The 26,904-nt window shown below is 38.5% G+C and overlaps 1 long non-coding RNA gene across 1 annotated transcript; it reads right to left on the bottom strand.

Moving 5' to 3' along the window:
* Positions 1–1,729: 1,729 nt before the first annotated feature.
* On the bottom strand, positions 1,730–12,275 carry LOC116871726. Its single transcript, XR_004383492.1, has 3 exons — positions 12,234–12,275; positions 11,615–11,711; positions 1,730–1,762 (listed from the first exon to the last, which is right to left on the bottom strand). It is a non-coding gene; the product is annotated as an uncharacterized LOC116871726 (long non-coding RNA).
* Positions 12,276–26,904: the final 14,629 nt, after the last annotated feature.

Raw genomic sequence — 26,904 nt, 5'->3', positions numbered from 1 at the left:
AGCCTAGGGACATTTCAGGGCTGGGGACGATGAAGTCAGCCCTCCAGTTCCAGCAATTCCTACTGAAACTGGGAGACACTAGGTCTTTTCCCAAAAACACACCAAAGCTGAACTCCAAAAGAGGTCCTAAAGTGATCAATAAATTCCTTCAGAACCCTCTCCAACCCTCCACTGAAAAAATGAAATGGAGAACCTTTTCCTCTATTTCAACCAAATCTAAGCCAATTGTTACTAAATCTGAATGGGCAGAAGACATAAAAGAGGAGTTAAAATGGTTTTGTAAATAATGAAGAACTTCCTGAGCATGGTACAAGGATTTCCAATTGCAGTAAATGTGTTGGTGATAAATTGCCTTTAAACTGAATTTCTGCAAGGGTCATGCACAAGAGTGGACTCCCAGTGTAATTCATATATGCTCAGTTGCCATTCCATTTCAACTCCAAATTCGTGTCTAAGACTTCGGCATCATCTTCCCTACATTTTCCTCCTTCTACCTTCTACCTCACCTTCTCTCCCCTTAACAAGTATGCTCAGACTTCTTAAAATACTGTTCAGTGAAGGTGGGCATGTGGATAGCTTCCCTGCAGCGAGACACACCTATCTCTGCATTGAGTATAGAGGCTAATGAGTTCAAAGTGATCTCAATAAATGAGTCGCCCTCCAGCCCCTCCTTTCAAACAGCTGTTATATGAGCTTATGCTACACTTAATTTATTAGCCTAAGACAATTTAATTGCATTGTTTCTACAAAATAGAACATGTTGTTCATAGTAACTACATGCTAATTCCTTTGAAAACCTCAGTAATTATACAGTGACTTTGCAGCTCCCAACAATGGTGCGATTAACTGGGGTTCCATGTTTGAAGCTGGGAGCAAGCTCAGCACCGAGGCAGACAGAGTTCTGACAGGGTTTGTGCGTCAAAGGACATTTTACTATCTGAACTTTGTTCCCCCAGAACTTTGCTTCTTTATGAATGCTAGAGGGTTTGCACACAGCCCCGCTGAGGTAGGAGGGGCTGTTGCAGCAGCAGCAGCCTTGACATTTAAGACAACCGCACAGAGGCAGCAAACCTTTCCCAGGCACAGAACAGAGTGTACTCCCCAAAGACAGTATCTATGGTTGCCCAGTAAATACACATCTATAAAAAGTTCAGTAAACACACAGGTTTAATGACTTGAGTTTTATGTCTAAACACAACTTTAAAATCACACTTCAGAACGACTACTTTGTGAGAAATGATTGCACTTTTAAAGATGTTTGAAGGTGTGTGGCCTTGAGGATTCTGTCTCATAAAGCCAGGAAAGAAGTGTCATTTTTGCCTGAAGCTCTGATGTGGCTTTGAATGTCACGTTTTACAGAATATTCTGCTTTGGGTTATGTTTATGAAGTGCTCTTAATTAACATTTCTCCAGTGTCTTACGGGCTCTGCTTTCTTCTCCCCAAACTCCTTTTCAACTTCTCCAGCTTTGATGAGGAAATTGGTATGTTTTATCGTCACATTTTTCCCCTGAAATATCTGCTTTGGTTGGTTCCTTCAATAGAAATGAGTCTTAGGAAAGTGAGGTCACAAGGACTTCCTGTGAGTTTAAAATAAAAAGCGTTTTTATTATAAAACCAAGGGGAAGTAAAGGAAATACAAAATCGTAGAATACAATGATTTTCCAGAACATAGATTTCTCACCCAGGTTTAATAAAATGCAATCAGCTGTCTGATTCTTCTACAAAGCCCTTCCTTCTTCCCCCACCTGTTTTCCCCAACTCCTCAAATTGGATAAGAGAAATATTCATTAGATTTCAACCCTGAGAGTTTGGGGTTGGCACCTCTATAGGACCCTCTTCTCTCTGTTTTCAGTCTAATAACTTGGTTTCTGGTATTTAATCCAAGTGTGGAAACGTTCAGACCATCCCCTGTGACACTAAATCATTCTGTACATCCGATCTCAGGTATCTTTTGAGGAAGGCAACCCCCCCTCCTGAGGAGGAGACTCCCCCCTTGCCTCTACGATAACATGGACCCCCCACCCACCCCCAGCCATCTCCTCCTGCCCTCATTTCTTGTAAAGCCAAATCTTGAGCCTGGCGGCTGGGCATGGCTGAGCCCCATGAACGATCATTCCTTCTGATTCAGATATCAGTTCTTTGATGACTCATTTCCAAGTGGCCCCTGGGAATGGTTTCTAAAGTTCTATAAGCCATGGTTTTATAAAACCAAAATTGCCTTTCAGAGGCAGATTGAATCTCCAACAATGGAAAAGGTGAGTCACTGTATTTCAGTCTCCCTTGGAGTAGGGAGAGTGAACGAACCATCGCCACGTTTCCTTGGATCCCCGTATTTATCCAAAAGCAGCGGTCTACAGCAATTTGTCATTATGTATTCACTAAGTGTCAATGCAAAATAGGAAGAGTAAGCAGAATAGATACATGGAACCAAGAGAGGAGTAAAAGAATCATAGAAATGAAGAGAAATAGTAAAACGTATCAAGAGCATATGTTTCTATGGTTCAAAATTCTGATTTTAATTGTAAATCCTTATTTGAAGTTATTGGAGAAATGGCATCCCACCAATTACTGAAAGGCCCATCATCTAATTTCTGAAGAGAAATAGTTTTAGAGAATTTTTGAATCTTCTACTCTACGTCTAAAGAAAAGGTATGTTATAGGCAAAAACTTTAACCTTGCTTTATCCTTTGAAATTCTATGAAGTCTGGTAAGCTGGTTTAGTATTTCATTCAGAGTCTACTAACCACCTGACATTCCACTGTATTTGTTAATATCAGTAGAGGAATGCTCTGAGGCAAGATACATGCAGGAAGAACATTAGCTACTGGTTTCAATATTAATAATTCCTATGTTTATAAGTTTGTCTTATTTTAGTAAATATTAAAATATGCATTTTAAGCTTTTGAAGGTCAAAGAAGAGAGTTTTCATAGTTGATAACCTTTTTAATAACAAAGTTAATTCATTGTCTACTATTTACAAAGCACTGTACTAGACATCTTGTGAAATATATTGAATTTTCACTTATCACAAGTTCAATAAAAGCCAATTATGATGATGGCTTGTGTTTATTGAGCCGCCAGGTTTTGCATTAAGAATTCACATGGATTATATCATTCAATTTTCACATTAACCCAAAAAAGCACTAATTTATCCCCATTTTATAGAGAGGAGATGACATTCATAGAAGTTGGGCAACTTTCCCAACATCTCAAGTCAGCAAGTAGCAGAGCAGAGGATTCTTCTGCTCCCCAGAGCCTATGCACTGACAACACTGTTATAGACGCGCTCCCTCTTGTCAAAGGTACTTCAGTCTACTGAGAGGATTAGTATAAGGATCAAAGGGAGAATCTAATAAATACTGCACACACCTGAAAAATATGCATACAAATTATTAAATCAGTAAAGGATTGCATGTATGTTTGCAAAGTGGGAAACTCACAGGTAATGTCACGTGACTGCTCTTGTACTAATTTTATGGTTATTTAACCCATATTGTTGTTTGGCATTTTATGTGCAGATGAATCCTTCAGCTAGCTTCTGACCTTACCAGGGAAGGACTGTGTTTTCTATTTTAGGAATCCGCCATAACACTTAGTACAATGACATGCACCTAGTAGGTCCTTTACAAATATTTGTGGAATGAAGGAGGAATTATAGGCAAGTAAGATAATTTTGCATCTGGCTGTGTGGAGTGACAATACGCAAGGGGTAACAGTAGCTTAAGTGAGATGGCAAATGCCTGGAGCAGAAACATGAGAAAGAATGGGTAGAGTCAGGAAGTGGGTTATAAAATAAGCAACATTAATGGAGCACTTACTGTTCGAAGTGCTTTAGAGGTATTAAGCCATTTACTCTTCACAATGATCCTGTAAGTTAGGTACTTACCCTTATTCCCACTTTATAGATGAAACACATAGAGATAACTAACTTAACATCACCCAGGCAGGAAGTGGTTGCCTCAAGAACTCATGTCATTTTGTCCTGTCCTTGCCCCCAAATAGAGGATCTGAGAATACTTGGAGCACCCACATGGGTGCTAAGACTAAAGGAGATCAATGATGCCAAGGTTACAGCAGAGACTTTTGACTAGAATGTCAGGAAGTTCTACCACTAGCTAACAGAGAGAAAGTTGGAATGGAAAAAGCAAAAAGGGAAAATGAGCAGTTGTGCTATTTTCCCACAGTCACCTTAAGTAGTCTTCAGAATGTTCCCAGAAGGGCATCTTAGGAAAGGAGCCTAACCTGGAGGAAGGGGGGTGGGTGGGGAGTCTAATAATGATAAAAAGAACTACTACAACAGACATTCGTATAGGCCTTCATATTTTGTGGGAATTGTGTTTAGTGAGGTAATTGACATACATTCTAAATTCAGTGACTGAATAGGGTCTCTACCCATATACCAAGTTATATGATAAATTGTTTCACTATTCTTCACAGTTTTATAAAAGTTGTTATGTTCCTTGTTCTGAAGAGGAAAAAACCGAGACTCAGAGTTTTAGGGACTTGCCAGTGGTTTCTTCCCTAAAGAGATGTCCAAGCTGGGGCATGTGGGTGGCTCAGTGGGTTAAGCCTCTGCCTTCGGCTCATGGAGGTCATGATCTCAGGGTCCTGAGATTGAGCCCTGCATTGGGATCTCTGCTCAGTGGGGATCCTGCTCCCTCCCCCCAGCTTCCCCCCATCTCCCCACCCAAGCCTGCCTCTCTGCCTACTTGTGATCTCTGTCTGTCGAATAAATAAAATCTTCGGGGGGGGAAAAAAAAAAAAGGATGTCCAAGCAGAGGCAAAGCCTGGTCTGGCTCATCATGTAGATTTCAGTTTAAAGGAAACCCAGTCAGAGCAGCCTTCCCTACCTGGCAAAACAAACCTAAGTCACCCTCACTCCAACCTCATCACTCTTCATCTCATCTTTTATTGTCTTTGACAACAGAATGTTCATCCCTCTTATGGCTTATCTCTACATTGTGTCTATTTTCTATTTGCTCCCCCTGGAATATAAACTCTATGACATTAGGTCTGGAGTCAGTCTCCGTCTCTAATCTCTACCTATATGATGTCTGGCAAGCAGTAGACATTCACTTGGGGTTTGTCATGGAAATGAAAGAAATCCAAATCCCCAAAGCCTGTAGTCTCATCACTGACAGAGGACATGTTGGTTGAAAAAGCGCAGGACAGTGGAACGATGCATTCCTGTGGTTCCTCCCCCTCCCACTGTTCTGGCTCTGAGATAACTGCTAATTTACAAGAGTTAATGTGGGCAGGGAATGAAAGAAAACGGGAATTAATTGGGGGACTTTATGGGAAACTCTTCCCAACAGTGAAAAGTGGTTTTGGATTGAGTAATGCCGGGAAGATTGTAGGGTAACTGAGATATAGAAAGCAAATGGGATAGCAGCAGTATACCAAAAGGTCATTTGGTGCTTATCTGAGTTTACACTGAGTTTCCATTAATAAGTTAAATAAACTATTATCAGCTCTTACCTAAAACAAGTGCTTTATCAAAAAATTCCCATTAAATATAACATCCGTATAGTTTTTACCCACATCCTCTCTGTTCTTTTAGGATTTTTTTTTTTTTTTAATGTGTAAAAGTCAAGTGACTCTACTTGGTGCACATATTGTTTCTGGAATGTTTCCTACCACATCCAAAGATAAATCAGTTCTGGTTTGCTTGCTAAGTTAGTGATCTCTCCATGTCCTGTATATATCCACAATGCATGGAATTTTCCTTTAAACATTTAAATCATAATAATTTTCACATGCATAATTTTTCTCTCATTGGAAAAGAACATTGGGAACTTACATAAAAGCCAAAAAGAAGGCAAGAAAAAAATAGAACATGGTCAGTGGGTTCTGTACCAGTTCTCCAAGTTCTAGCACTGAGCAGCTGTGTTATGTCAGACAAGAAATCCTATACGGGAGTCTATAAAATGGAGAGAAGAGTAATCCCTAATTTATAGAATTGTGAGAATTAAATAAATCATGTCTAGCAAATAGTAATAGCTCAAAATTTAGCTACCTTATCACATAACATACGATCCCTAAAAAGCTATCCAGCAGCTATGAATAGAGTTTAAGGGCCTTTCAAGCCCTCCTACTCCTTTAAGTAGAGTCTTTGGATTATAGAGAAGCAGTCCTCTCTTTTCATGGCATTGGAACAAAAGAGATTTCTCTACTGCTTCAAGTACATCAAAAATCTTCATCACTGCTGCTAAAATTTCCAGTTCAGCATTTTCCTCCAGATACTGGTTCTCTCTGTACCACCTGTGAGACATCTAGTCATGTCTTTTATGTAGTTTAAAGTCTTCCACCACTGGGGCACCGGGATGGCTCCGTCCATTAAGCGTCTACCTTTGGCTAAGGTCATGATCTCAGGGTCCTGGGATCGAGGTGCACATTAGGCTCCCTACTCAGCAGGGACTCTGCTTCTCCCTCTCTCAGCTCATGCTCTCTCTAACTCTCTCAAATAAATAAATAAAATCTTTAAAAGTAAAAAAAATAAAGCCTGCCACTACTAAGACATCTTTAGGCTCTATGCAACCTGACCAGTCCAACCACCTCATCATGGTGGCCAAGAGGTAGACAGAGTAGAAAGGACGATTATATTTGGATCTAGCAGCAAGAAGAAATTTGGTTATCTTCATATGTCTAATTTATGTTGAGTCTGGGAACTAGAAACCATATGTCAGAGACTCACGCAACCAGATGTCCAAGTTCTTGGTCTTCTGAGTAGATATTTACAAATCTAGGTAATGATAATTTAAGCTTCCATATAAGTATAATTCTATACTTTTGCAAGGGTACATCCCTTCTTTAAATTCTTGGGGATCCAGGGATTGGATCCCTCAGAGTTGGGGATCCATCTCTGAGGAAGACATATTCCTCAAATCCACTCTTCTGGTTTTCCCTCATTGCTTCAGACAACCATTCTGCTCCCCAACACTGCAGATCACTTTAATAAGCCAGTGTTGCCTACCCAAATTTTCCTATAACTTGTTGACAGAGGCCCCTTCCTAAGCCTGCAAAGCACAGCTAAAATCAAGCAGTAGCATTCAATGAAACTTACTGAAGATTTAAAGATACAAAGGGAAATTTTAATGAAAAAAAAAAAGAGAGAATATGATCTATAAAGCAGCCATTTCTGATCCAAAGGAGGCAGTGGCTGAGAGATGTGGTTGAGAGTATGGGCTCGAGAAATAGCCTGGGCGAAGGAGTGAGCCGTGACAACTTATTTAAAATCTAGGTGTCTCCGAGGGCAACCACCACACAAAAATACCTTGAAAACTGAGTCACTCTAAGTATTACTTAGACTTCTTCCTGATGTTTAGTAGGCACTTGATAACTGTTTACTATTATTATTGCTGTTGTTATATCATTACTGTTTGTGACTCTCTAGTGCTCAGCCTGTCAACATACTCTAAGGACTAACCTACCTCCTGTGATACCCCAATGTCATTTCTCTTCCCCAAATCCAAGTCTCCGATGTTGTCTGAGATTCAGAGATTGAAGAAAAATCATTTTTTCCCCTCAATAAGCTAATCTGTCCTCTGCCCAGAAGAAAGGCAACTGTATTATTACATAGATCAGTTAAGATCTGTATTAGGTCCTCCAATAATGGAACAAGATTTATTTAATTTATTTATTTATTTATTTATTTATTTATTTATTTTTGCAAGAGAGAACCATATACACACTGGAGGGGAAGGGGACGGAGAGAGAGAGATTCAAGCAGACTTCTGCTGAGCATGAAGCCTGACCTGGGGCTCAATCTCACAACCCTGAGATCATGACCTGAGCCAAAACCAGAAGTCGGATAACTAACTTGACTCTGTCACCCAGGTGCCCATGGAATAGGATTTATATTTTGCCCTGCAAACCATGGTTCCATTAAAGTGCTTTCTCACCAAAGGGGTATCATCCCTGGTGTAATTGGAGTCAAAAAAGACAATAAAATTTAAAAATGCATAATTACTAATTAAGAGGAATGCTCTGGGCAAAAATAGTCAAGGGACCTACTTCAGATTACTGGTTTAGGAAAGGGCTTTTTGAAGAGAGGCATTTAGAGAGACCTAAAGAGTGAGAAGGAACCAGATGGGCAAAGGGTGGAAAGAATATCATTGCATGCAGAACAACATTCTCCCTTTCTTCTTTCCAATTTTGTGTTTTGATAATCATCACGCATACCTTTAGGGAATGTTGATTCCCCTGGACTTGCTTTCCTTCTACTGATGACCTGAGTAAGAGTTGGTTTTAACCAATCATGGTAATGCTATTCTCCTTCCCCAGTGATCGGTTTTCGAGTGGATGTGAGACTATATTCTGGCAAATGAATATGATAGAGGGCTTCTGTAAGAGTATTACTTCTTTTTAGAAGGAGAAAACTAGAGAGGAGAGCTCACTGTCACTACCCCTTCACTCTTCTTGCCTTCAATGTAGCAGTGATGCACGGAGCTTTGGCAGCTATTTTAAGAACACGAAGCAACAAGCAAATATGCTACATGTGCTGAGTAAAAAAGTACAAACAAGATGTATCCTTGATGAACTTATTGAGTCATTGGAAAGCCCTGAAGTCTGCTCCCAGACTTTTCTAGTATGAGAAAAATAGAGGGTTCTCCTTTTAAGTAATTGTTAGATTTTTCTATTACTTGCCCCTGAAAACATTCCTGATCGTGCAGTGGTACCATCAAATTTCAAAGAAGATCATTCTTCAGGAAGATCCTGCTCTTTGAGGGACCTTTTAAGAAGATTTTAGTGCTATATGGAAAATTAGACCACTAATTAAACATTGCTACGAGGCGTGCCTGGGTGGTACAGTTGGTTAAAGCCTCTGACCCTTGGTTTCAGCTCAGGTTGTGATCTCAGAGTGGTGAGCTCAAGCCCCAAATCCCACTCCACACTCAGCACCTAGTCTGTTTAAATATCCTTCCTCACACTGCCTGTCCCTGCACCCCCCGCCACGCTCCTGAGCGCGCTCTCTCTCTCTCTCTCTCTCACACACACACATAAATAAATAAAAATAAATACACATTACTGTAAATATTCTATGCTGAGTACAGTTTATGTCACAAATTCATAATTACACAGACTTATCAGATAAAGGGAGACTTACCACCTTAAAATGAGAGCAAATTTTCTCCTTCAATAGAGGTATTTTTGCAGAAGTGTTAGCTTTTCTAAGAGAAAGCTGGGTTAAGCCTTGGTGAAATTGTCCCATTAGACTCCATTCAATCTTTTCTTTATGCTAACTGGTTACCTATTAGGGCAATAATTCTCAAAGTCCATTTGTAATAAAAAGATTATGATATTTGATATTCTATGGCTCAGCCTATTTTACATAATTTCTGTGAGAACGAAATTCAGACATAGGATACAAATAAGCTTTCATTTCCACGGCCAAATAAAAAAGCACATGGAAAACAAAGAAAGGTAATAAAATACAGTAAGTCTGTTGATAAAGAGGATTATACCTGATGGCCCTTAATAATAATGATACAGATGGAATGTGACAAGCAATCAGGCCTGCACTTTTTTTTTAATTTGATACATCAAGACATTCTTCCCACACAAGTCATGAGTGTTGCTGAAACTTCAAAGGGAAAAATAAATAAATCCTGAACTTTGGATCCTATTAAGTCCCATCTGACTAAACTCACTATTCAATTCTCACTTCTAGAAGGATTTGAGTCAAATCAAGTTCCATATCCCTGAAATTTTATGCCTCTATTCCTAATAATACAGCCCTAGCAAGAAAATGTCTGTGGGATTTAAATAATGAGGAAAAAGTGGTAATCAGGAAATACCTCCAGCTAGAATAAGACATACAGTCTTATCTGTCAATGGCAATCAATGAATCAATCAATCAATGTCAGACATTTTTAAAAACATGTTGTCATCTATTTCATATTTTTACCATGAGGTAATTATCAAAAATATATTTCCTAGTGTTTTCTTGTTGTTCAACATTGCATATTTTTGCAAGTTTGTTTTTTTTTCTCTAAAATCATTGTAATTATCATTAATAAATATTTTCTAAAGGCTTTTTAAAATTTTTTGTTTAAATAATTAAGTATGGCATTACTTTGGCTATGGTCCCATACCACTTATCTTAGAGCAATAAATTCAACTTTTCTTTAACCTGCCTGATTGCTAAGGTACACTTTCTGAATGAGTCAGAGTTCTATAGATGCAAACAACAGAAATAGCCTCCAGCTAATTTATACAAAGAAAACTGATTGAAAGATATCAGGCCTATTATCAGTAGTAAGGCTAAAGAACCATACTGGGAAATGTGCAGAGCCAAGCTATCTCCACTGGTGCAGGATCTGGGGATGACAGGAATAGTGTCATGGTGGCAGAAATCTAGCTCCTCCCTCCTACATCAGATGAATTCCTACCATTTTCTCTGCCTTTAATCTCCTAACCAGGATTTAAATTCCAGGGGATAAGTGTTTGATTGACCTAATTTTAATCATATATTGAAATTTGGTTAAGAAAGGAGTAGCATCCTGGAGTACAACCCCACCATGCTGAGGTGATAATAATAGTATAATAATAATAAGAATACAATTATTAGACATGTGGTGTTAAGAAGGGGAAATGAAGCCGGCCAGTCACAAATTTAAAGGGTGCGTGGGTGGCTCAGTTGTTGAGCATCTGCCTTCGGCTCAGGTCATGATCCCAGGGTCCTGGGTTCAAGCTCCGCATGGGGCTCTCTGCTTGACAGGAAACCTGCTTCTCCCTCTCCCACTCCCCCCACTTGTGTTCCCTCTCTCACTGTATCTCTCTCTGTCAAATAAATAAAATCTTTAAAAACAAACAAACAAACAAATTTAAGATGCCTAATATGCCATCCTTTACCATTTTCTGTAAATTGCTTTACCTATTTTCAACTGGTTAAATGAAAATAATTCTTTGCAGCCATTCTGAAAACCCAGGACGCTCCTTATTATATGCTTAATAACCTCAGTCACTGAAGTAAAAGAGGAGCTAAGTTGATTTTATTCAAGTTGGAGTTACAAGTCATGGAGAGTTCTAAGGTTCATGATACAGTCAGTTCACTAACGGAGTTTTCTCCCCATTGTTGAGTGGCGACAGAATCAGCTGATTTGATGATGAAGTGGCTTGTTGCGCATCATGTCAGTGTGAAAAATATAAACGATGTCACCCAAATGAATATGATCAACTGTGCTTCGTTTCCCTTTCACAACGCCACCTAGTCAGTCATCACCACAGACATGGCCTTCTTTCTCTTCTTTGCTGTCCTATGTTATCCAGAACACCCACCCCAGCCCACATTTCAACTCTCTCTGTTGCTTCCTTGCTCCTGCTGGTAACTTGCTTTCTGCACTTTATGAATATCTATCCCCCACCCAAGCATGATGAAGTGAGCTCAAGAAACAATGTTACTATGTTTTTCCCTAACTTCTGCTGCTGCTGCTTCTTTTTTTTTTTTTTTAAGTAGGTTCCATGCCCAATGTGGGGCTTGAACTCACAACTCTGAGATCAAGAGTCACATGTTCTACTGATTGAGCCAGTTAGGTGCCCCACTTCTCTATCTTCTTAGTAAGAAAATCTTAAGGAACATGGTTGCCAGTTGTTTAACAGTTTCAGACTTACCAAGGAGCAGAGTGGGAGAAATACTTTAAAAGGTAATTACATTCTTTGCTGAGGTTTTTGGCAGAGTTGACAGTATTGAGAAATAGTCAAATTCAATCTGTGAAGTAATTTTGAGAAAAAAAAATAGAAATTTTGATTACATATTGATTTTTCTTAGGATAAGGAGAATGAGATAGTTTCTTGTTTAGTTGATGAGATAATTTTCTTTTCCAGTCTGTTCATAGACAGGTTTCTATCTCTGATTGCTAGTCCAATTATCTCATAAATGGTTGAGTTAGAGAGATTTTCAGAGAAGTATACTTGAAAGTTATCAGAAATAATTTGGACAAGCTTCTCTTCATTTTTGTTCTCAGACGATGGAAATAGTCCTAAGAATACTTCGAACCATCACTAGATGTATATCATTGCTTGGGCAGAACATGTATAATTTGGTTGGGGAGTCTGAATTGCCCAGAAATATTTCACTGAACTTTTCAAGAGTCTCATTTCCCTCAAAGCTGAGACCAAAGTTCGTGTCATACTACCTTTATTAGTATCCGTGCAATCCCAGAGAAAGGGGAGCAAAAGAACAGAACAGTAAGGAAAGTAAGATGAGACAACCAATACAAGGATGACTTACCAGGACAATCTTCCAGTTTTGCTTCTTCCAAGACCCCGACAAAGCAGACAAGCCATTCCTGTCTGCCCCAGAATCTGGATATATCTACAGCTCCATACATTTTGCTCTCTCCACACGAAGTTATCGACCATTCATACTACTCATAACACTGCCTACAAGGAGAAATTTCCTTTCCAGAAATTTCATTTCAATGGAATGTCCTTCCATTCCCTGTAGGGTTGTAACATGGTAGGAATCCATTTTCTGCTAGCACTATTGTATAGTGAGAATTCATGTGTAAACTGGGCCTAAATTGTCTTTTCTTCCCTCACTTGGTCATAGGGGATCACCTATTCCTCTTCTGCCCCATGAGGCCTAGCATGAGTTGAGGGAGGTCCATTAGTGCAGCAGTGGCAGGTGAGGCAAGAGTTTAAAAAGACATGTATGTGTTTTACTCATGCCTTCCAAGCATGTTCAGGATGGATCCCAGGGTTTCATTTCTATCATAAGTCTGCTGATACATTTACCCAAAGTTACCACTCATTGTATCTGATAATATCATGATGGACAGTTCTGGTTGTGTAGTCAGTCCCCTGATGTCCCATGATCACACAGCTTCTACTAGAATCTAATAAAATATCCAAAACCAATTTAATACCACTTGAGACCATTGTTGTCATCCCCAATTCCTGGACTTCCTCAGCTGTATTGCCTTGGTCCACTTCAAAGCCTAGTTCTCCAGCCTTTCTGCCAAACAGTGAGTACCTAAATCCTTCCAGCAAATTCCCCTTATTTAAGTTAAGCAGCCTGCTTTTGTTTCTTGCAACCAAAAAACCCTAATGCATAAAAATTGTGTTCTGGTCAGGCAGGTTAGGTAGTTATGTAGTAGTTAGTGCCTTCATTCTGAATTATGTGTTTTTTGCATTAGCATAACTAGCATGATGACATTATTTATTGATCTCCTAGAGCAAAACATAAGAAACTGAGTTTCCCATTGTGCCAAAGGGACAAAATCACTTGGCTCTCACCTCTACAATAAAGCAAAGTAAAACACCACAACACTCTTTACATCTATTTTGATCCTAGACTTCCTTCTGTGGTCATTTCACTTCCAATTCACACAACATTCAATGTTATGCATTTAACCTAAGAGTGAAACCACATGTCCACTCCAGAAGCTCTGTTAATTTCACATGAGAGAATCAATTACAGGGATTTTTCATGCTTTAGTAAGAGTTATATTTTTCATGTCTACTTAAATTAGTTTTGTATGTTAAAACTGAAAAAAATATCAATATCATTCTTAGGCTCCTTTTTCCTTAAAAACAACTTTCTGGCAACTAGTCATAGAGAGAACCAGGTTGCTGGAGGACAGAAGTGAGAGGAACTCTCTTCTTTGCATTCCTTTGGGCCTTTAAAACTTCTGCATTATGTGAACAGATATCAATTCAAAAAATATAAATAAAACAATCAGAAAAGGAAGAAAATAATCCAATAAGCTGTATGTACATGTATTGATGTATCTTTATATGATGGAATAATAAATAGGCACTAAAAATCATATTTTTAGGCAACACTAAATGATAACATTTAGAGATGTACACTGGGTGGTAAAAATATAAATACAAATAAGGAAATTATTACCATACAAGTCATTAGGGCAATGAATTTCAGCAGGGAGGGAGAGGGTTCTGTTAGAAGAGTGTTTCTGCGGTGGCTGAGAAAGGCGATGGCTAGGACAGTGCTTACCTTACAACAATTCATTTATACAGTTTTCTGTATCTGTGTTACATGTAGCAATATAAAATTTTTTTAAGAAAACTATTTTTTAAAGGATTTTTTAACGGGATGGGAAACTGCTCACAATATAAAATTCTGTGGGAAAAAAGGCAGGCACACAATTCTGTGTACAGAATGATTCCAGTTATGCATACACACATCAGATATTCATAGAAATAGATATTAAAATAAACATACCAAATGTGAATTGTATTTAGTTTTCTTATTATTTTATATAGCTGCCATATTTGCTTAAATGTACAATATAAGAATTTGTAAGATTATTATTACGAAAGATGAGGTGTAGGGGAAGTATTCTGTTAATGCTTAACCCTCTTCAGTTCTTATAAAGGTAGGCACTTAATGAGAGAATCATAAAATTTTAGGGTTAGAAAAAAATCATGAGATCATCTTCTCACACAGGCATCTTTCACAGATGGAGAAACTAAAGGGCAGACTGGCTAACTGACTTGGCCAAGGTCCAGAATTGGTCTTGGACCTGGGACAGGGCCCAGTTCAGTGCATTCAGTGCAAAGTCCTCCCCCCTCTCTTACGCTGAGACATGCCTTCCATGGAAGGTGAACACAAAGCCTTGCTCTTTAAGGAATGTTTTCTTGCCCTTTCAAAACAGGAGTATTGTGAGAATTATCACTGAGCAATATCCCCAATGAGATATAAATTTGTAATACAATGACAATCTCATACAGCAAAAGCTAAAGAGTACCAATGGAGAAATTTTATTTTTGAATGTTTTAAAGAAAGAAAGAACAACAAGTTGCCCTTAGACTTCTAGAAGACCTGCTTGAATTCACTCATCTGACACAGTAATGGTAGCTTGTGACTGCAATATAAAGTCCGTCATTACTGCTTTTATTGCTATAAAAAATGACACACTCTACAGGGCAGCTGCTGTAAATCAGGCTTGTTTTGACAGGCTGTTTCTGAGTGTTCCACCTCATTCACACTTTAGCCCCACTCTGGTGCCCCGTAGGCCCAAGCGATTTGCACAAACACCACGTGACCTCCACCACACCTCCCAGAGAGAAAGAAAAAAAAAAAATTAAAAAATAAAAGAAGAGACAAGTTACTCCTCCGAAGTTCTAGTTGCCCCCTAACCTGTTTCTGTCAGTCTCTCATTCTTCATTTTTTAAATTGGTTTTCTAAACACTTCACGTTTGAGCTCCTTCATGTGCACCGTTTGAACTTTCCTCCCCACGTTTTGCTTTCTGAAAGATCATCTCTAACCTCCAACCTTCACTGAGTACCTGCTAGGTGCCAGACACCATCCGCAGGGCTAGGAATCCAGAAATAAATAAAAGTCTCTTCCCTCAAGAAGCTCTTTATCTAGTGAAGCGTCCGGACAAATAATCTGATGATGACGTAAGACGTGGGTGGTTCTACATGAAAACCAGTGAACGCTCTGCTCATGGCATTTTTGTGCCAGGAATAACTGTCCGCTAATACTTATCACAAGTGCCTGGTTCTACATTTCTATCCCTCTCTGTAACATCTTAGATCCACTAGATGAAGCCAGGGAGGCCCCACAGATGGCAACCCCCAGTTTTTGTCAAGCTTATATAGAGAATAAATAGCTTGTCTATCTGAATGTGCCAGACAAACACTATACTAAGCAAAAAACACTATGCAAATTCCTCAGATATAATTTCGAAGACTAAAGTTAAAAAAATACTCACGTTTTATCTCTACCTTATCTTTCCGCAAAGTGACCAGAGAACTAACTCCATGAAGAAGGAGACTATGGAAGGCACTGTAATAGACTAACCATCATCCATGTCTGTCCTTATAAACAGAATCTCAATTTCACTGGGGGCAATGATGGGTACAGCCCACAGCACCTTGTGAGATAATTACTATTCCAGACTCCTTTTCTGTTGAGCATACCAGGGCGGCAGGGTTCTGCCATTGAGAGTTCATGGAAATCTGCTAGGCGGCTTCTGAGGGTTGTTCAGTGCTTGTAAAAATGACAATAAGAAAAGAACTCCCTTTACCACTTCTTTCTGACTTGAAGTCAGGTGAGATGTTTGGAGCTATGGCAACCATGGAGCAATGAGGTGATAAGAACAAAGACAAAAGCCAGCATGCTGAGGACACAGAGAAGAAAGAACCTGTATCCTTGGAAACATTTTAGGGGGGTTGGACTTCGTCCGGACTGCCTGTCCTTGATGTTCTTTTATGTAAACATTACATGTCTCTGTGGTTTAAGCCTCTGAACTATTATGTTACTTGCTGCTGGGAGCATTCCTAATACAGATAAATGTCTAACTTGTTCATCTCTCTAACCTTAGTACCAACAACAGCGGCTGTCATATAGCAGGTGGTCAAAGTATACTTGTTGAAAGAAAAAGAATGAATGTACTGTAGATCAAATACGAAGCGTCCTACCTATATTTGTGGGTGGTAAAGATTTTGTACTTATTTTATATTGAATTTTTATTTTGAGTATAATTTCTCTAAAAATAAAATGTGCAATGCAAATTTTGCTTGCCTTACATTGTTTTTTCCTTGTTAACAACATCCCAGATTTTTTTTATCCTTCACATTATCCAAGGGAGAACAGACCCTTCTTCGGTCCCAGGAAAATCAATCTTGTTTGAGTGACTTATGCTTGGGCACAAGAAACAATTGGGGCCAATGGGGCTAATTCTGCTGGGGATTTTGGAGGAAGGCAAGTGGACCACAGAAGGAAATAATCCTCTTCTCAATTCTTTATGTGATGTCAGAATCTGCAGGTGCCATTTTGCCAAAATGAACGAGGAAGCTTGAGGACTAAGCCACCACATCAGGACTGGGAGCATGGAGAAATGAAAAGAGCTTTGGTCCTTAATGACATAGTTGAACCCTTCCAGAAGCCAAGTTGTCTCCAGACTCCTTGCCATATGATGAAGGTACTGCTAAAGAAAAAGAAAAAAAAAAAAAAAAAAAAAACCTTTGGAAAATGAAGGTTTTGCCTTTATTCAAATGGAACTTTTTTTTCTTTTAAAGATTTTATTTATTTGTTTACTGGACAGATCACAAGTAGGCGGAGAGGCAGGCAGAGAGAGAGGGAAGCAGGCTCCCTGCTGAGCAGAGAGCCCGATGCGGGGCCCAATCCCAGGACCCTGAGACCACAACCCGAGCCGAAGGCAGAGGCCCAACCCACTGAACCACCCCGGCGCCTCTCAAATGGAACTTTTAAAATTTATAATAAGGAATATGCATTAATGTGTTACTTATTTAAAGTAAATAATAAGGGATTAGAAAAAAATAGTAATATAGGATTAGTGGATAATCTATTTAATACTAATAGTCTGTGTTCTTCTGTCCACATCATCTAGAAACTGGTCCTCTTCTTGCTTAAAGTTTGCAAAGAACCAGACCAGAGATACCCGGCAAACAAGTAGAAACTTCAGCGGAGTTCTGTCTTTTGTTTTGCCTTTTATTTCTTATCATATTATCTTATTATCTTTCTTCATTTCTTTTTAGCTTTTATTATTGAGATATAGTTGACATACAATATTATATTAGTTTTAGGAGCACAACATCGTGATTTCACAATTCTATACATTATTCAGTGCTCACCACAAGTATAGTCACTATCTGTCAGCATACAACATTATTACAAAAATATTGACTAAATTTCCTATGCTGTATTTTTCATCTCAGTGACTGGCTTATTTATTTACTTACTTATTTACTTACTTACTTACTTTTACTTATTTTTAAAGATTGTCTTTTTTTAAGTAAACTACACCCAGTGTAGGGCTCAAACTCACAACCTCAAGATCAACAGCCTCTTGCCCTACTGACTGAGTTGGCCAGGCACCCCTCAGTGACTTACTTATTTCATAACTGGGAGTTTGTACCTCTTAATCCCCTTCACCTATTCTGCCCATCACTCCACACCCCTCCTCTCCAGTAATCACGTTTCTTCTCTGTAATAATGTGTCCATTTTCTGCTGTTTTTGTTTGTTTTGTTTTTTAAATTCCACATATAAGTAAAATCATATGGTATTTGTCTCACTCTGCCTTATTTCATTTAGCATAATAAACTCTAGGTCCATCCATGTCATTGCAAATGGCAAGATCTCATTCTTTTTTATGACTAATATTCCATTGTATACCACATTATGGTGAAAATTTTACTTCTTCCTTTCCAATATGGATGCCTTTCATTTCTTTTTCTTATCTTATTGTACAGCTAGGACTCCACAATGAAAATGGTGAGAGTGGACACTCTTGTCTTTCCTGCTCTTAAAGGAAAAGCTTTCAGTTTTTCACCATTGAGTATGATGTTAGCTGTGGGTTTGTCTATATGGCCTTATTATGCTGAGGTATATTCCCTTTAACCTACTTTGTTGAGAGTTTTTATTATGAACGAACGTTGAATTTTGTCAAAACTTTGCAGATTTTAACCATCCTTACATCCCTGGAATAAATCCACTTGACCATGTTGAATGGTCCCTTTAATATATTGTTTGATTTGGCTTGATAATATGTTGAGGATTTTTGCATCTATGTTCATGAGAGATTTTGACCTGTAGTTTTCTTTTTTTTGTAGTGTCTTTGTTTGGTTAGGGTATCCAGGTAATGCTGGCCTCATAGAATGAATTTGGAAGCTTTGTTTATATTTTTTGGAATAGTTTGATAAGAGTAAGTATTAACTCTTCTTTAAATATTTGGTAGCATTCACCTGTGAAGCTATCTGGTCCTGAACTTTTGTTTGTTGGGAGTTTTTTGATTACCAATGCAGTTTTGTTAGTAGTCTATTCAGATTTTTTATTTCTTCCTGATTCAGTTTGGGAAGATTGTTTCTAGGAATTTATCCAATTATTTTAGGTTGTCTAATTTGCTGGCACATATTTTTGTAGTAATCTCTTGTAATCTTTTGTATTTCTGCGTGTCAGCTGTTACTTCTTTCTCATTTATGATTTTATTTATTTAGTCCTTAAGTTATTAGTGCAGCTAAAGATTAATTTTATCTTTTCAAATTAATCAATCTTATCAAATTAATCAATTTTATTTTTTGATTTTACTGATCTTTTCTACTGTTCCTTTAGTCTCTATTTCATTTAATTCTACTCTGTCTTTTTTACTTCCTTTTTTTCCTTTTTCCTAATAACTTTGGACATTCTTTCTTCCTCTTTCTCCAGTTCCTTGAGGTGTACAGTTAGATTATTTATTTCAGATTTTCCTTTTTTTTTTTTAAAGAGAGAATGAGCATGAGCAGAGAGGGAAGGAGCAAAAGGAGAGGAAGAGAGAAACTTAAGCAGGCCCCACACCCAGCGTGGAGCCTGATGCAGGGTTCAATCTCACGACCCTGAGATCATGACCTGAGCAGAAATCAAGAGTCAGACACTTAACTGAGCCACCCAAGCATCCCATTTGATATAGAACTATATTGCTATAAACTTCCCTCTCAGAACCTCTTTTACTGTGTCCCCAAGATTTGGAACTATTGTGTTTTCATTTTCATTTGCCTCCATGTATTTTTTAATTTCCTCTTTGATTTCTTCATTGACTGTTTAGTAGCATGTTGTTTAGTCTCCACATGTTTGTGTTCTTTCCATTTTTCTTTCTTATAATTAATTTCCAGGTTCATATCATTTTGATCAGAAAAGATGCTTGATTTGATTTCACTCTTCTTAAATTTATTGAGACTTGTTTTGTAGCATAACATGCTATTTGTCCCACAGAGTGTACCATGTGCCTGGGAAAAGAATGTGTACTTTGCTGTTTGGGAATGGAATGTTTTGTATATATCTGTTAAGTCCCTCTGGTCTAATATGTCCTTCAAAGCCATTGTTTCCTTATCCAGAAAATTTTCTATGTGCATGACTTAACCATTGATATGAGTGTGGTGTTAAAGTCCCCTACTATCATTGTATTACTGTCCATTTCTCCCTTGTGTCCATTAATATATGTTTTATGTATTTAGGTGCTCCTATGGTGGGTACATAAAAATTTACAATTATCATATCCTCTTTTTGGACTATTCCTTTTATTAAACAATATCCTTTTATTAATTTTGTTTTAAAGTCTATTTTGTTTGAGACAAGTATTGCTACCCCAGCTTTTTCACTTCCATTTGCATGGAATATTTTTTTTCATCCTTTCTCTTTCAGTCTACATGTGTTCTTAGGTCTGAAGTGAGGCATAGGCACATGTCAACAGCATATAGTTGGGTCTTGTTTTTTGTCCTTTCAGTCACCCTATGTCTTTTTTTTTTTTTAAGGTTTTATTTATTTATTTGACAGAGAGAGAGAGAGAGAGTACAAGTAGGGGAAGCAGTAGGCAGAGGGACAAGCAAACTCCCCGCTGAGCAGGGAGCCTGACATAGGGATTGATCCCAGGGATCATTCCCTGAGCCAAAGTCAGTGGCTTAACCGACTGAGCCACCCAGGCTCCCCACACTATGTCTTTTGATTGGAGCATTTAGACCATTACATTTAAAGTAATTATTTTTAAAAATATTTATTTATTCATTTTATATAGTGAGAGAACACAAGAGGGAAGACAGAGGGAGGAGAGAGAATCCCAAGCAGACTCCACACTGAGCATGGAGCCTGATGTGGGACTCGATCTCACAACCCCAAAACCAGGAGTCGGATGTTGAACTAACTGCACCACCCAGGTGCCTCACATTTAAAGTAATTATCGATAGATATGTACTTATTGCCATATTGTTAACTGTTTTCTGATAGCTTTTACAGTTCTTCTCTTATTCTCTTGTTCTCTTTCCCTGTGATTAAGAAATTCCTTTAGTGTTATTTTTGGGTATCATTCTCTTTATTTTTTTGTGTGTCTATGATAGGTTTTTGGTTTGTGGTTACCACAAGTTCATATATATACCACAAGTTTATATATAACATCCTAAATATATAGCAGTCTATATGAAGCTGATGGTCACTTAAGTTGAAACACTTTCTCAAAGTACTACATTTTTACTCCTCCTCCACATTTTTTAAAAATTTATTTATTTATGGTGGGGAAGTTAGGAGGGATGGAGGGGGAAGTAGAGAGTCTTAAGCAAACTCCATGAGTAGAACAGATCCTGATGCAGGTCTCGATCTCACAACCCTAAGATCACAATCAGAGCCGAAACCAAGAGTCAAACACATAAGAGACTACACCACCCAGACACCCCTACCCCCCATCCACATTTTAAGTACATGATGTCATACTTTACATCTTTTTATTTTGTGGGTCCCTTAACTGATTTTTAGATATAACTGATTTTACTATTTTTGTCTTTTAACCTTCATACTAGCTTTCTAAGTGACTGATCTACTACCTTTGTTGTGTGTTTGTTTTTACTTGTGAAATTTTTTCCTTTCATATTGTCCTTACTTAAAGTTATGACCTTTGCTTTTCCACTTAAAGAAATCCCTTTAGCATTTCTTGTAAGGTTGGTTTAGTGGTAAAAACAAAAAACAAAACAAAAAAAAAAAAACCTTGAACTTCTTTTGTCTAGGAAACGGTCTCTCAATTTCAATTCTGAATGATCACTTTGCTGGGTATAGTGTTCTTTGTTGTCGGTTTTTCTTGTCAGTGCTTTGAATACATCACGCCACTCCCCTCTGGCCTGCAAAGTTTGTGCTGAAAAATCAGCTGATAGTCATATGGGGTTTCTCTTGTGCCTAACAGTTGATTTTCTCTTGCTGCTCTTCAGATACTGTCTTTATTTTGAAATTTTTACTTTTTTTTTTTAACTTTTACATTTTAATTATTATGTGTCTTCGTCTGGACCTCCTTAGGTTTCTTTTGTTTGTTTGTTTTGGGCTCTATGCACTACCTGGACCCAGATTCTATTTACTTTCCCAGGTTAGGGAACTTTTTAGCTATTATTTCTTCAAATAAGTTCTTCTCCCTTATCTCTATCTTTTCTTTCTGGAATCCCTTTAATGAGAATGTTAGTGCACTTGATTTTGTCCCAGATATCCTTTAATCTGTCCTTGTATTCTTAATTCTTTTTTCTTTTTGCTGTTCAGTTTGGTTGCTCTCCAGTACCCTGTCTTTCAGAGCACAGATCTGTTCTGCATCCTCTATTCTGCTGTTGATTCCCTCCAGTGTATTTTTTCATTTCAGTTACTGTATTCTTCAGCCTCAGTGGTTCTTTTTTATATTTTCTATCTTGTTGTTGAACTTTTCACTGAGTTCATGTACCTTCTGTCAAGTTCAGTGACTATCTTTATGACCATTGTTTAGAACTCTTTCTCAGGTAGAGTGCTTATCTTCATTTTGTTTAGTTCTTTTTCTGGAGTTTTGTCTTGTTCTTTCATTTGGGGCATATTCCTCTGTCTCCTCATTTTGTTTGACTTTGTTTGTTTCTATGAATTAAATGGAAAAGCACTTCCTCCAGTCTCAAAGGAATGGCTTTGTGTAGGAATGTCCCTGAGTAGACTGCATGTGTCCGGTGGCTTTGGCTGGCTGGCTTGAGCTATGGCAGGCACCGGCTGGGGGCAAGGGAGTGGGGTGGGGGTGGGCATTAGGGAAGGGGGTCCACAGGGCATTCTGTACAAAGAGGCCAAACAACTGAAGCCGAAGCAGGTGCAGGTTGGGGCAGATATAAGGTGAGGTGGTGTTCTCAGGGTGTCCCAAGCAGAGGCCCGGCAGGATGGCTGGAGCTGAAATAGGTGCAGACTGGGTGTTTCAAAGAGGGAGCACCCTCGCAAGACAGCTGGAGCTGATGTGAGCATGGGCCAGAAGATCTCAGAATGCTCCATATGATGGGGAGGGACACAGCAGGATAGCTAGAGCTGGAGTGGGTAGATGTTAGGAGGTCCCAGGGCACTCTGTGCAGAGGGTGCCTTGATGAGTCATTTGAAACTGAAGCAGATATAAGCCAGGTGTGTCTCAGGGTGCTCGGCACCTGTGTTGCCTTAGCCAGACAGCTGGAGTTCCAGGGGTACTATCCAGGGGTGTTCTGGTGTGTGCTGTGCTAGGGCCACCTTAGTGGCATAGCTGGAGCTTGGACAGGTGTGAGGGGACTACCCTGGGTGCCAGTTGGGACCAGTATGGACTAGGAGCCCAGGACTCACTAAAGTGGCAGGCTGGCTAGGGTACCCAAACCCTGCTTCTGTCTATGCTATCAGGATGGAGGGGGACCATAAACAATGGTGCTCACCATTCCTTTGTCCCCCACCATTTGGTAGATCCACAAGGGCTGGTGAGAACTTTAAATTCTAGGTACCGTTTTAAACCATTTTTTTTTCTGTGCCCCAAAGAAGATAAATCTGCTCCTGGTTCCTCAGTACTATCCTTTCTCATTGTACTTGACATCATCTGGGGTGGGATTCCCATGGTTACCACGTCTCTGTCTCTCCTGTCATTGTCTATTTGGTCTCGCTATCCGCTGTTGTGCAGAGCTGTTCAGTCAGCCCTCACTTCTTCAGGAAGAATTCCTCTCTATATGGGTGTTGATCTGGTGTGCCCATGGCGGCGGTGAGTTCAGGGTTTTCCTACATTACCCTCTTGAACCCAAATTTTGTTTCTTCATATTGAAATGCCTTGTCTGCAAACTGTCACAGCAGTGAAAATGTCTCTTTATTTGTAGGCAAACCATTGAATCCTTAGTCTTGTCATTAGTCACTCAGCCTCCCTAGTGTTGTTGTGACTAGTTAAGTAAAAGACTTCTGGTGAATAACTGATATATATTATTTATTTTAATAGCATTCTTGAAAAGTAAGAATAAATTCACAGAGACTATAAAATGTTGAAGGGTTTAAGCAACAAAGCAACATTTAAGTTGTGACATTTATAAAACATGGTATTTACTTGTTTCTTGATTTATTCATCCACATACACATGTTCTCTCTTGGTTCTAGAAAAGCAGAGAGATAGGAAGACATAAGAAAGATTAAAAACCCTCACAAACTAGGCAGAGACAAGAACGTGAATAAAACTGGAGCTAAAAAAAAAGAAGAAGGCTCTGTGGAGTGGAAGAAAGGAAGAAGGAAGGAAGAGAGCCCTCATTCATAATGTGTTATATGATTTAGATTTTTACTCAGGTAAGGTATTAGAAAATCACAGGTTAACCATCTAAGTGTAATAATTTTCAAATAACTTAGAAGTATGGTCTGATTTATTCTAAAATGTGCTATCATTAACGTCAAATTTTATCTTTGGAGAATAAGTCTTAAAATTACTGTGATTTTTTTTTTCCCTACAGTAAATTTTTTTCCATTTATTCTTATTGATCCTATTGGAAATCTTGGTTTTTCTTACCTTGTTTAAAATCTAAACCATCAATAAGATAGCAAAGCATATTTTAATGGCATTTAAACCTGTTGCAACCCTGAACAAGTAGAACACTGGCAATAAGACTTTAATCTGTCAGCTAGGCAATTTTCTAAACCTGTTACTAAATTCTCTGAATCCACCTATCCAAAAGGTCAGCAGAAGTAAAGGCTTCATTGCACAAGTTGATACCAGTACTATGTCATTTGCCAAGAACACTTGGTAAAATAAAGAATTCCATTGTTTCAACAGGTTGACCTAGTGACTTAGTCAGAAAGGTTTTCTTTGTACTAATTTAGATGAAGAGACAGAATAAAGTCAAATAACTGTTTTAAGGTAGAGACACTTCAAAGTAGTGCTTAAGGGCTCTAACATTTGATAGATCTGGGTTTGAGTCTTGGCTCTGCCAGCTGTGAGATCTTAGTTTAGCTTCTCTATGACTCAATTTCTCCTTTTGTAACCTGGGGATAATAATAACTCAAATGCAGTAGAGACTGCCGGCAATCTCTCAATACCCATTCTCCCCTTCTTCCTTAGCAGTAGAACCTTAATTTTTGGCAAGACACATAAATATCTGGGAAAAAAAATCTCTTACAACTAGGTGTGGTCGTTAGTCTAAATTCTGGGATACATGTGGAAACAGTATATACTACTTCTGGAAAGTGTCTTTAAAGAAAAAGGGTGTGACCTCCTCACCCTTACTTCTTCCTACAGCTGACATATGGACATGATGGCAGGGGCTCCAACAGCCTCCTTTGTCCATAAGGTAACCTTATGAATGGAAGCTATATATGCCAGAGGTATAAAACAGAGATTGAATCCCTGCCACTATGTCATATCGGCCCTGGACTAACTATTTCTGGAATACTTGAGCAGAAAAGAGAAATAAACCATCTACTAAAGTCATTGTTTCAAGTTATATAATTCCATCTCCATCAACCTTAATCCTAGTTGATAATACTACCCCAAAGAAAGGTTTTAAGAAGTAGGAGCACCTAGGTGGCTCAGTCTGTTAAGCGTCTGCCTTTACCTCAGGCCATGATCTCGGGGTGCTAGGATCCAGCCCTGCATTGGGCTCCCTGCTCGGCGGGGAGTCTGCCTCTTCCTCTGCCCCTCCCCCCCCAACTTGTGTGCTCTCTCTTTCTCTCTCTCTCTCAAATAAATATTTTTAAAAAGAAAGGCTTTAAGAATTAAATGGGCTACCTAGTAAGTGCACAATGAGTGATATCTATTATTATCATTATCATTATTATTATTATCAAATATAATATTATGGGCTAAACATTCAGGAGAACAAAATATATCTGTAAAAGCTTATCTTTCGGACCAGTGACATTAAGGAATTATAGACACACCTATCAAAGGATAAACTCTATCTGGGGAAGAACTTTTGATGTTATTAGAATAAATTACCTGCGATAAAGAAAGAGGTCAGATGGGCCTGAAATAACTCCTAATCTCCATGGTAACCATATGTTTTCTTATACCAACTCTTGTAGAATGTTCCCAGTCTGAAAGACCTTGAATTTTAATGAGAAACTTAAAATGGAAAATAAAGATATGTACATGTAGTATTCTGTAAAACCAAAACCTCTGACTGGTGACGGATCTCCTAATGATAACTTTCATTGTCAACAATAGCACTCCGCGAAAAAGAAACAATTTTGAAAAGAGAAATAAACTCTAAAAGTTCAAAACAAGGACCATTACTAGGAAATATATATATATGTATATATATATACATATATATATAAAATAAGTAATATAAATATACTGCATCAGAATTTGTCAAGAATCCTTTGAAATTACACAATATGTATCAGAGATACCAGTGGAGAATTTGGAGATTCCAGAGCTGCCTCCCTCCACCTCTAATCAGAGACTATGTCCAAAATAATGTTATAAAAAGGTTTCTATTTATGCAACACAACAGATTTTCAAAGCATCCGTTGTTTTACCTCTTTCCCATGATTCTATTGCTGCCAGAGCACACCTTAGATGGTTATTTTCCTTTCCCTAATAATTGCAATACCAGTTCTGTTGTTTTTATTGACCTTTCTGGTTACTTGTACCTAAACTCACAGCCAAGGTATTTTGAGGACCTGGCAGAAAAGGCAAAAATAAATTTTACAATTGCTGTGTATACAATTAGCATTTTAGGCATCTCCATTGCCAAGAACTAGCAATGGCATCTAACAGTGGTAAAGGATAACGACCATTCTCCACCTCACCAAGATTCATACTTTTTTGAGATTGAGACAAAATAAGAAGATGGGAGGTGTTATAGGTATCAGCATCAAAATTTTACAAGTAAACAAATGTGATGCTCAGAGATGCTGATTAACTTGATCTAGGTCACACAGCTTGTTTGTGAGCAACCAAACCAAGATTTGATTTTAGATACTTTTTAAGCATTTTATTTATTTATTTGACAGAGAGTGAGAGAGAGAAAACACAAGCAGGGGGAACGGCAGGCAGAGGGAGAAGCAGGGTCCTTGCTAAGCAGGGTGCCTGATGCGGGATTTGATCCCAGCTCCCGGATATCATGACCTGAGACGAAGGCAGATGCTTAACCAACTGCACCACCAGGCACCCCCGTGATTTTAGATATTTTTAACTCTATTTTTAACTCTAGGACTGTTTTCATCAAGCCATTCAGCCTCCACCGTGTACTAAC

Source organism: Lontra canadensis, unplaced genomic scaffold (assembly GCF_010015895.1).
Source record: "Lontra canadensis isolate GAN:19392208 unplaced genomic scaffold, GSC_riverotter_1.0 scaffold27, whole genome shotgun sequence".
NCBI classification, from domain to species: domain Eukaryota; kingdom Metazoa; phylum Chordata; class Mammalia; order Carnivora; family Mustelidae; genus Lontra; species Lontra canadensis.
This window is presented reverse-complemented; position numbering and strand designations above follow the sequence as displayed.